At 41.1% G+C, this 12149-nt stretch overlaps 1 protein-coding gene across 4 annotated transcripts in view; it reads right to left on the bottom strand.

Moving 5' to 3' along the window:
• Positions 1–8349, bottom strand: part of LOC133564850 (kinase suppressor of Ras 1-like) — a 57197-nt gene extending 48848 nt beyond the window's left edge. For 2 of the 4 annotated variants that reach the window (XM_061919395.1, XM_061919396.1), the window contains exon 1: positions 8080–8347. The gene's annotated coding sequence lies outside the window, so the exon portion shown is untranslated. Of the gene's footprint in view, positions 1–8079 lie in introns of all 4 variants that reach the window. The other 2 variants (XM_061919386.1, XM_061919398.1) reach the window with 2 other exon arrangements.
• Positions 8350–12149: the final 3800 nt, after the last annotated feature.

Genomic DNA, 12149 nt, shown 5'->3' with positions numbered 1-12149 from the left:
GGTCTTGGTTGTTCTTCAGGTGCATTCAAACCTTGAAGGCCCACAAAGCACACAGGAAGACCTGCTTGGACCATCTTTGACATTTCTCTGACGTCTCTTTAGCATGTTACTCTTGCTCCAACTCAAAAACTCAATCTGGCGTATAATTAAACATATTAAGTCAACATAACGTAACAAAGGAAACTCAAATAGATTAAGACAAACTAACATATACAAGGAACTTAAATAGATGGGCTCAACATAACGTATCAAAGGAAAATATAAAAAATAAATTCAAATATGTTAAATCAATCTAACGTAACAAAGGAAACTCAAATAGATTAAGACAAAATAACATATACAAGGAACTCAAATAGATGGGCTCAACATAACGTATCAAAGGAAAATCAAATATATTAAGTTCATCTAACATGAAAAAATAAATTCAAATATGTTAAGTCAATCTAACGTGACAAAGGAAAATCAAATAGATTAAGTCAAATTAACATATAAAAGGAAACTCACATAGATTAGGTCAATCTAATGTATAAAAGGAAACTCAAATAGATAAGGTCAACATGACGTATGGAAGGAAACTTAAATATATTAAGTCAATCCAACATATAAAAAGAAGCTCAAATAGATTAAGTCAATCTAACGTATAAAAGGAAACTCAAACCGATTAAGTCAACCTAACGTATCAAAGGAAACTCTAATAGATTGAGTCAATCTAACATATAATGAAAAACTCAAATAGATTAAATCAACCTAACGTATCAAAGAAACTCAAATAGATTAAATCAACCTAACGTATCAAAGAAACTCAAATAGATTAAATCAACCTAACGTATCAAAGAAACTCAAATAGATTAAATCAACCTAACGTATCAAAGAAACTCAAATAGATTAAATCAACCTAACGTATCAAAGAAACTCAAATAGATTAAATCAACCTAACGTATCAAAGAAACTCAAATAGATTAAGTCAATCTAACAAAAGGGTCACCAACTTTTTTGAAACCAAGAGCTATTCTTGGGTACTGATTAAAGCGAAGGGCTACCAGTTTGATACACACTTAAATAAATTTTATTTCTGTCCGTCATACATTTTTTTTCCTTTTATGGAAGGTTTTTTGTAGAGAATAATGACTTAAAAAACACTTAATTGAACGGTTTAAGAGAGGAGAAAACACGAAAAATTTTGAAACATAGTTCATCTTCAATTTCGACTCTTTAAAATTCAAAATTGTACCGAAAAAAAGAAGAGAAAAACTAGCTAATTCGAATCTTTTTGAAAAAAATGTAAAAAATAATTTATGGAACATCATTAGTAATTTTTCCTGATCAAGATTAATTTTAGAATTTTGATGACATGTTTTAAATAGGTTAAAATCCAGTCTGCACTTTGTTAGAATTTATAACAAATTGGACCAAGCTATATTTCTAACAAAGACAAATCATTATTTCTTCTAGATTTTCCAGAACAAAAATTTTCAAAGAAATTCAAAATACTTTGAAATATGATTTAAATTTGATTTTACAGATTTTCTAGATTTGCCGGAATAATTTTTTTGAATTTTAATCATAATAAGTTTGAAGAAATATTTCACAAATATTCTTCGTCGAAAAAACAGAAGCTAAAATGAATTAAAATTGATGTATTATTCTTTACAATAAAAACTAATTAATTTACTTGAACATTGATTTAAATCGTCAGGAAAGAAGAGGAAGGAATTTAAAAGGTAAAAAGGTATATGTGTTTAAAAATACTAAAATTTTTAAAGTTGTATTTTTTCACAAAAATTGTCTTTCTGAAAGTTATAAGAAGCAAAGTTAAAAAAATAAATGAATCTATTTAAACAAGTGAAGACCAAGTTTTTAAAATATTTTCTTGGATTTTCAAATTCTATTTGAGTTTTGTCTCTTAGAATTAAAAATGTTGAGCAAAGCGAGCCCAGCTTGCTAGTAAATAAAGACCATTTAAAAAATAGAGGCAGCTCACTGGTAAGTGCTGCTATTTGAGCTATTTTTAGAACAGGTCAGCGGGCGACTCATCTGGTCCTTACGGGCGGCCTGGTGCCCGCGGGCACCGCCTAGGTGACCCCTGGTCTAACATATCAAAGAAAACAAACAGATTAAGTCAATCCAACGTATCAAAGAAACTCAAATAGATTAAGTCAATCCAACATATCTTTCTTTCTTTTCATAGTTTATTTGGAACATGAGCACATTTACAACACAATCCATCACACAGTTTGGTATGACCTTACATCGCATCATGTCTGAAAAGGAGTCGGAAGAAGCAAAGTTTATTTAATCCTCGCCCTTTCCCAGGTCAGAGTGCCCACAAATACATACATACATACATCTACTGACTCTCCTTACAGGTCAGAGCGCCCACAAATACATACATACATACATCTACTGACTCTCCTTACAGGTCAGAGTGCCCACAAATACAAACATACATACATCTACTGACTCTCCTTACAGGTCAGAGTGCCCACAAATACATACATACATACATCTACTGACTCTCCTTACAGGTCAGAGTGCCCACAAATACATACATACATACATCTACTGACTCTCCTTACAGGTCAGAGCGCCCACAAATACAAACATACATACATCTACTGACTCTCCTTACAGGTCAGAGCGCCCACAAATACATACATACATACATCTACTGACTCTCCTTACAGGTCAGAGCGCCCACAAATACATACATACATACATCTACTGACTCTCCTTACAGGTCAGAGCGCCCACAAATACATACATACATACATCTACTGACTCTCCCTACAGGTCAGAGTGCCCACAAATACATACATACATACATCAACTGACTCTCCTTACAGGTCAGAGCGCCCACAAATACATACATACATACATCTACTGACTCTCCTTACAGGTCAGAGCGCCCACAAATACAAACATACATACATCTACTGACTCTCCTTACAGGTCAGAGCGCCCACAAATACATACATACATACATCTACTGACTCTCCTTACAGGTCAGAGTGCCCACAAATACATACATACATACATCTACTGACTCCCCTTACAGGTCAGAGTGCCCACACATACATACATACATACATCTACTGACTCTCCTTACAGGTCAGAGCGCCCACAAATACATACATACATACATCTACTGACTCTCCTTACAGGTCAGAGCGCCCACAAATACATACATACATACATCTACTGACTCTCCTTACAGGTCAGAGCGCCCACAAATACATACATACATACATCTACTGACTCTCCTTACAGGTCAGAGCGCCCACAAATACATACATACATACATACATCTACTGACTCTCCTTACAGGTCAGAGCGCCCACAAATACATACATACATACATACATCTACTGACTCTCCTTACAGGTCAGAGCGCCCACAAATACATACATACATACATCTACTGACTCTCCTTACAGCAAAATGACATCCCTGAATAAGTAATACAACAGTTCTGTAACATGCAATTAATTAATTCAATCATTACCAACATACTGAGATGAAGAATATCTTATTTTCAATAAGCTTGAAAGTGTTTCTCCTAATACTTCTTCTTTGTACTTTGTAAGCACTATTAATTTGAACATCCTCTTAAAGTGGATCATATCAGTACAATCTTGAACTTCTTTACGTCATCCATTCCATCATTTAATTCCACATACTGATATGCTAAAGGTTGTAAGTGTTGTACTATTAATTTAAACATCCTCTTAAAGTGGATCATGGCAGTACAATCTTGAACTTCTTTACTTCATCCATTCCATCATTTAATTCCACATACTGATATGCTAAAGGCTGTAAGTGTTGTACGTGCATACAAATGTTTTAAATGAGATTTTCCTCTAAGGTTATATTTCTCCTCTTTAGTTGAGAAGAATTGTTGTACATTCTTTGGTAGCAGCTTATAATTTGCTTTGTACATCATTTTAGCTGTTTGCAATTTGATCAAATCATCAAGCTTTAATATTTTCGACTCAATAAATAAAGGGTTTGTATGTTCTGTATATCCAACATCATGTATTATTCTAATTGATCTTCTTTGTAACACAGTTAACAAATGTAGCGCACATTTGTAGTTGTTTCCCCATATTTCTGCACAATAACTCAGTTATGTAACACTAGCGAGCAGTAGAGAATATAAATAGATTTTTGGCCCAGCACGTACTTTTCCTTCATTCATTATTGACATGTTTTTTGCCACCTTATGTTGTATGTTTTGTATATGACATTTCCAGTTCATTTTATCATCTATTAATACTCCCAAAAATCTGGTTTCTTTTAACCCTTTCGATATCTACTCCATCTATTTGTATTGGTGTCTGATGCTCTTTTCTACTGTTATCAAATAGCATTATTTTATTTTGACTGCGATTCAAAGATAGTCTGTTTTTATCAAACCATTGTTTTTATTTATTCATTTCTTCCGTTATTATTTGTATCATCTTCTGTGTTCTCTCCTGAACAGAAAGCAGGTGTGTCGTCTGCAAATAAAACTAACTTCAAGTCCTTTGTAACTTTACAAATATCGTTTATATAAAGATTGAACAATCTTGGTCCCAGTATTGATCCCTGGGGTACACCACAAGATATATCCAACCGTGTTGACATATTTTCACCCATCTTCACATAATATGCTTCATGTTGGTTAAATAGCTTCTTACCCAGTTTAAGACCAAACCTCTGATGCCATATCCTTCTAGTTTTTGTATTAAAATATCATGATTAATTGTGTCAAATGCTTTTGTTCAATCCATGAATACTGCAGCTGCACATTCCTTACCGTCTATTGCATTGCTCATTTCCTCTGTTATTTTGATTAATGCTATTGTTGTTGAGATATTTGCTCTAAATCCAAATTGGTTCTCCACGAGCGTCCCACTTTCATTGATAAATGTGTCTAATCTACTATTGAATAGTTGTTCCAAGATTTTGGAGAATTGTGTCCGTAATGAAACTGGTGTGTAGTTAGTGAACTGGTGTGTTTCTCCCTTCTTATGAATTGGTACAACTTTTGCAATTTTCATTTTGTCAGGGAAATTTTCCGGTTAAAAATGATAGGTTACTGATATATGTAAGAGGTTCTGAAATGTCTTCTATAACCTTTTTTATTCTTACCATATCTATTCCATGACAGTCGGTTGAGGTCTTGGATTTACAATTTTGATTACTTCTTCTTTTGTCCCCTTCTTAAGAAAGATGGAATTGGGATTTCTGTCTATGAGCTCACTCAAGTCCTCAACTCATCCATCATCTGCTTTTGGAATTCTTTGTTCCAGATTTTTTTCCAATATTAACAAAGCAATCATTAAAACGTTCAGCTATTTGGTTCATATCGTCATTTTTTATGTTCCCATCTAGAAAGTACTGGGGGTAATCTTTCTTAGCAGCATTTTTAATGATGCTATTTAGGATGCCCCATGTTGCTCTCATCTTGTTTCTGTTCCTGTTTAATAATTGACTGTAGTATTCCCTCTTAGATGTTCGTTGTATACCAATTAGCTTGTTTTTATATTTCTTATACTCATTTTCTGCCTCTATGGATCTCTGTGTTATAAATATTTGATATAATGTGTTTGTTTTTTTAAATGCATTTCTCAATCCTTTTGTCATCCATGGTTGGTTGTTTTTCTTTTGCTTCTTACTGAGTTCTTTCCAAGGACAATGTTTATCATAGAGTGTTAGAAAGGTGTTGAAAAAATTTCCCGTATGCATCATCTTCAAAGTATACATTGTCCCAAGTTTGTTTCCTCAAAACCTCCTTGAAGGAAATGATTCTTTCCTCTGTGCATAGTCTTTGAAATGTCTTTTTGCCGATGTTCTTCTTCTTGTAATTCCCATCATAAACAGTAAAAACTGGCAGATGGTCGCTGATGTCGGTTGTTAACAGTCCACTTGTTGTATTATTATCAAAGACATTAGTGACAATATTATCAATAAGTGTAGCACTGTGACTTGCAATTGTGGTTGGCCTTGTGATTTGGGGATACAAACTCATACTGTACATTGTATCTATGAAATCTTTAATGGAGCTTATTGGGGTTCAAGAGATCTATATTGAAGTCTCCACATAAAAAAGTACTTTTTGACGGCTTCCACTGAAAGTTCCCTTAATCCAGTCTTCAAATCCTTCAATATTTGAGTTGGGTGTACTATATATACAACTGATCAATACATTTCTACTTCTTTCATGACATATCTCAATGGTTATACACTGTAAAACATTGTCAATAGCGAGTGACATGTTTTGTACCAGCCTGTAATGGAAGTCCTTCATCACAAACACAGCAACTCCGCCTCCATTCTTATTTCATCTATTAATATAATTGAGTTCATATCGTTCTAGTTCAAAGTCCATTCCTTTTTTTGTATCCATCCATGTCTCTGATACAGCAATACTTTTTAAAGGTTCTTTAAATTGTTCCAAACAATGATTTCATACTGTTAAAATTGGCATACAAGCTTCTGCAGTTAATATGAATAATTGACAGTTTGTTTTTGGAATTAATGTTGGTGTTGAATTGTACTTCTGTATAATGTAAACAATTATTGTCCATGTGAGAGAAAAAATGTGTGTCTGGATCTACAGCACTGTCCAATTCTGTCCCGTTATGATCGATGCTGGAAAAGGTTATACATTTTCTTTCTGATTGATTATTGCTTGTTTGTGTCATGGTTGTGTTTAATTTATTTATTGTTATTGATATTTAACCAGCTCTGCTATTTTCCATATGACTATTACTCTTGCTTCCTCTGGTGTTCCATTTAGTTTAATAAATATCTTGCAGTTTGCTGTCCATGTTTGTTGGATTTTGCCTTGTTTTCTTAGACTACGTGCTTTTCTGGCTATGTCTGCGTTCTTCTTTGTTAAATGTTCATTTATGTACACATCTGTTCCTTTTAACTTCTTCCTTTGTTTTAGTAACGCAGTTTTATATTTTCAATTGGCGAACCTCATTATTATTGCTGGTGCTGATCCATCCTTCTTATGGAGTGGGAGGCAAGCTTCTATGTTTGCAATGTCCATTAGTAGACCCTTGGACTCCATGAACGTTGCTACCTGACTCTCTGTGGACATGTCCAAATTCCCAGGCTCCTCTCCACTAAACGGTGCAAAGAAACTCAAATAGATTAAGTCAGTCCACCATATCCAAGGAACCTCAAACGGTGCAAAGAAACTCAAATAGATGAAGTCAATCTAACGTATCAAAGAAACTCAAATAGATTAAGTCAGTCCACCATATCCAAGGAACCTCAAACGGTGCAAAGAAACTCAAATAGATGAAGTCAATCTAACGTATCAAAGAAACTCAAATCGATTAAGTCAGTCCACCATATCCAAGGAACCTCAAACGGTGCAAAGAAACTCAAATCGATTAAGTCAATCTAACGTATCAAAGAAACTCAAATAGATGAAGTCAGTCCAACATATCCAAGGAACCCCAAAGGGTGCATGTTATAATAGATAATAGATCATTATTTTGGTCATCTGTTCAGTGCTGCTCCTGATTGTGCAGTTGTTTAGCAGGTTTCGAAAGAAAGCAGGAAGTGTGCCACCTGTGTCACGCTCCACATGGTCCCCAGTGTTGGGGAAACAACTTTGGTACCATGTATTTTCCAAAAAGTGACTTCATAAGTAAAATAAGTGTAGATTGACAAATGGAAGGATTTAGCAGGGATAATAATTATTGGAGAGGAAAGCGACAATAAAAGCAAAGAGAATGAAGCAGGGAAAATATTCTCTTCTCATTCTGACTCTTCCTTGACTTACTGCTTCCATTGCTGAACACAGGTGAACTCACCTGCTGCCTTTTTGTCCTGCTTGGACCTGATTTCACCACACCTAGTGTGTGTGTGTGTGTGTGTGTGTGTGTGTGTGTGTGTGTGTGTGTGTGTGTGTGTGTGTGTGTGTGTGTGAGACAATCATTGGTACTTTAACTTTAATTGCTGTCTGCAATGAAGCAATTATGTGTTGGTGCACCTGAGTGTGCTCTTCAAGCACTTGGCTAACACTTACTTCTACTTTCATGTACATTGGGGTTATTTGAAAAGAAGTCTTTGTCCTACCTCAGTGTGGATATTTTTGCTCCATGAAGTTGCTGCACGTTGTGCTGACTGCCGTTCCTCCCGGAGTTTACACAACAACGTTCCTTCCTGGGATCACACAACAACGTTCCTCCCGGAGATCACACAACAACGTTCCTTCCTGGATATCACACAACAATGATCCTCCCTGAGAACACACAACAACGTTCCTCCCCGAGAACACACAACAACAAAACCTGAAACACAACTTTCATCTTCAGCTGCTTATGCAAGTATGTGCCTGTGCGTTTATGCCTGTGTGTGTGTGTGTGTGTGTGTGTGTGTGTGTGTGTGTGTGCGTGCGTGCGTGCGTGCGTGCGTGCGTGCGTGTGTGCGTGTGTGTGTGTAACTTCTACATTAATTCTACAACGACGGACGTACAAAAACATGTTGGCCTCGGTAAAGCCAACCTTCACAACACGTCTATTCGCCCGAGTCCGACTGGACGCACCACAAAGGTGAGCAGGAAGAAGCGGATGGCGAGTGGAATGGATGTTCCAATTGTTATCTCAATTTGTCTGCTACTATCGGGACACATACATCCATGTCCAGGCCCAGGTTCCTTGCGCTACTATCGGGAGACATACATCCATGTCCAGGCCCAGGTTCCTTGCGCTACTATCGGGAGACATACATCCATGTCCAGGCCCAGGTTCCTTGCGCTACTATCAGGAGACATACATCCATGTCCAGGCCCAGGTTCCTTGCGCTACTATCGGGAGACATACATCCATGTCCAGGCCCAGGTTCCTTGCGCTACTATCGGGAGACATACATCCATGTCCAGGCCCAGGTTCCTTGCGCTACTATCGGGAGACATACATCCATGTCCAGGCCCAGGTTCCTTGCGCTACTATCGGGAGACATACATCCATGTCCAGGCCCAGGTTCCTTGCGCTACTATCGGGAGACATACATCCATGTCCAGGCCCAGGTTCCTTGCGCTACTATCGGGAGACATACATCCATGTCCAGGCCCAGGTTCCTTGCGCTACTATTGGGACACATACATCCATGTCCAGGCCCAGGTTCCTTGCGCTACTATCAGGAGACATACATCCATGTCCAGGCCCAGGTTCCTTGCGCTACTATCGGGAGACATACATCCATGTCCAGGCCCAGGTTCCTTGCGCTACTATCGGGACACATACATCCATGTCCAGGCCCAGGTTCCTTGCGCTACTATCGGGAGACATACATCCATGTCCAGGCCCAGGTTCCTTGCGCTACTATCGGGAGACATACATCCATGTCCAGGACCAGGTTCCTTGCGCTACTATCGGGAGACATACATCCATGTCCAGGCCCAGGTTCCTTGCGCTACTATCGGGAGACATACATCCATGTCCAGGCCCAGGTTCCTTGCGCTACTATCGGGAGACATACATCCATGTCCAGGCCCAGGTTCCTTGCGCTACTATCGGGAGACATACATCCATGTCCAGGCCCAGGTTCCTTGCGTTACTATCGGGAGACATACATCCATGTCCAGGCCCAGGTTCCTTGCGCTACTATCGGGAGACATACATCCATGTCCAGGCCCAGGTTCCTTGCGCAATAATCGGGAGACATACATCCATGTCCAGGCCCAGGTTCCTTGCGCTACTATCGGGAGACATACATCCATGTCCAGGCCCAGGTTCCTTGCGCTACTATCGGGAGACATACATCCATGTCCAGGCCCAGGTTCCTTGCGCTACTATCGGGAGACATACATCCATGTCCAGGCCCAGGTTCCTTGCGCTACTATCGGGAGACATACATCCATGTCCAGGCCCAGGTTCCTTGCGCTACTATCGGGAGACATACATCCATGTCCAGGCCCAGGTTCCTTGCGCTACTATCGGGAGACATACATCCATGTCCAGGCCCAGGTTCCTTGCGCTACTATCGGGAGACATACATCCATGTCCGGGCCCAGGTTCCTTGCGCTACTATCGGGAGACATACATCCATGTCCAGGACCAGGTTCCTTGCGCTACTATCGGGAGACATACATCCATGTCCAGGCCCAGGTTCCTTGCGCTACTATCGGGACACATACATCCATGTCCAGGCCCAGGTTCCTTGCGCTACTATCGGGAGACATACATCCATGTCCAGGCCCAGGTTCCTTGCGCTACTATCGGGAGACATACATCCATGTCCAGGCCCAGGTTCCTTGCGCTACTATCGGGAGACATACATCCATGTCCAGGCCCAGGTTCCTTGCGCTACTATCGGGAGACATACATCCATGTCCAGGCCCAGGTTCCTTGCGCTACTATCGGGAGACATACATCCATGTCTAGGCCCAGGTTCCTTGCGCTACTATCGGGACACATACATCCATGTCCAGGCCCAGGTTCCTTGCGCTACTATCGGGAGACATACATCCATGTCCAGGCCCAGGTTCCTTGCGCTACTATCGGGACACATACATCCATGTCCAGGCCCAGGTTCCTTGCGCTACCATCGGGAGACATACATCCATGTCCAGGCCCAGGTTCCTTGCGCTACTATCGGGAGACATACATCCATGTCCAGGCCCAGGTTCCTTGCGTTACTATCGGGAGACATACATCCATGTCCAGGCCCAGGTTCCTTGCGCTACTATCGGGAGACATACATCCATGTCCAGGCCCAGGTTCCTTGCGCTACTATCGGGAGACATACATCCATGTGCAGGCCCAGGTTCCTTGCGCTACTATCGGGAGACATACATCCATGTCCAGGCCCAGGTTCCTTGCGCTACTATCGGGAGACATACATCCATGTCCAGGCCCAGGTTCCTTGCGCTACTATTGGGAGACATACATCCATGTCCAGGCCCAGGTTCCTTGCGCTACTATCGGGAGACATACATCCATGTCCAGGCCCAGGTTCCTTGCGTTACTATCGGGAGACATACATCCATGTCCAGGCCCAGGTTCCTTGCGCTACTATCGGGAGACATACATCCATGTCCAGGCCCAGGTTCCTTGCGCTAATATCGGGAGACATACATCCATGTCCAGGCCCAGGTTCCTTGCGCTACTATCGGGAGACATACATCCATGTCCAGGCCCAGGTTCCTTGCGTTACTATCGGGAGACATACATCCATGTCTAGGCCCAGGTTCCTTGCGCTACTATTGGGACACATACATCCATGTCCAGGCCCAGGTTCCTTGCGCTACTATCAGGAGACATACATCCATGTCCAGGCCCAGGTTCCTTGCGCTACTATCGGGAGACATACATCCATGTCCAGGCCCAGGTTCCTTGCGCTACTATCGGGAGACATACATCCATGTGCAGGCCCAGGTTCCTTGCGCTACTATCGGGAGACATACATCCATGTCCAGGCCCAGGTTCCTTGCGCTACTATCGGGAGACATACATCCATGTCCGGGCCCAGGTTCCTTGCGCTACTATCGGGAGACATACATCCATGTCCAGGACCAGGTTCCTTGCGCTACTATCGGGAGACATACATCCATGTCCAGGCCCAGGTTCCTTGCGCTACTATCGGGACACATACATCCATGTCCAGGCCCAGGTTCCTTGCGCTACTATCGGGAGACATACATCCATGTGCAGGCCCAGGTTCCTTGCGCTACTATCGGGAGACATACATCCATGTCCAGGCCCAGGTTCCTTGCGCTACTATCGGGAGACATACATCCATGTCCAGGCCCAGGTTCCTTGCGCTACTATTGGGAGACATACATCCATGTCCAGGCCCAGGTTCCTTGCGCTACTATCGGGAGACATACATCCATGTCCAGGCCCAGGTTCCTTGCGTTACTATCGGGAGACATACATCCATGTCCAGGCCCAGGTTCCTTGCGTTACTATCGGGAGACATACATCCATGTCCAGGCCCAGGTTCCTTGCGCTACTATCGGGAGACATACATCCATGTCCAGGCCCAGGTTCCTTGCGCTACTATCGGGAGACATACATCCATGTCCAGGCCCAGGTTCCTTGCTAAATTGGTTTTCAACAGAATGGAATCCAGGGGACCGGGCATGGAGCAGCACAGCTAATGCTAAGAAGAATGCTAGCGCCGCAGTGGGGGAAGGGATCGAA

Source organism: Nerophis ophidion, linkage group LG13, assembly GCF_033978795.1.
Source record: "Nerophis ophidion isolate RoL-2023_Sa linkage group LG13, RoL_Noph_v1.0, whole genome shotgun sequence".
NCBI classification, from domain to species: domain Eukaryota; kingdom Metazoa; phylum Chordata; class Actinopteri; order Syngnathiformes; family Syngnathidae; genus Nerophis; species Nerophis ophidion.
Note: the sequence above shows the minus strand (reverse complement) of the source record. Positions and strands in the feature narration are given on the sequence as shown.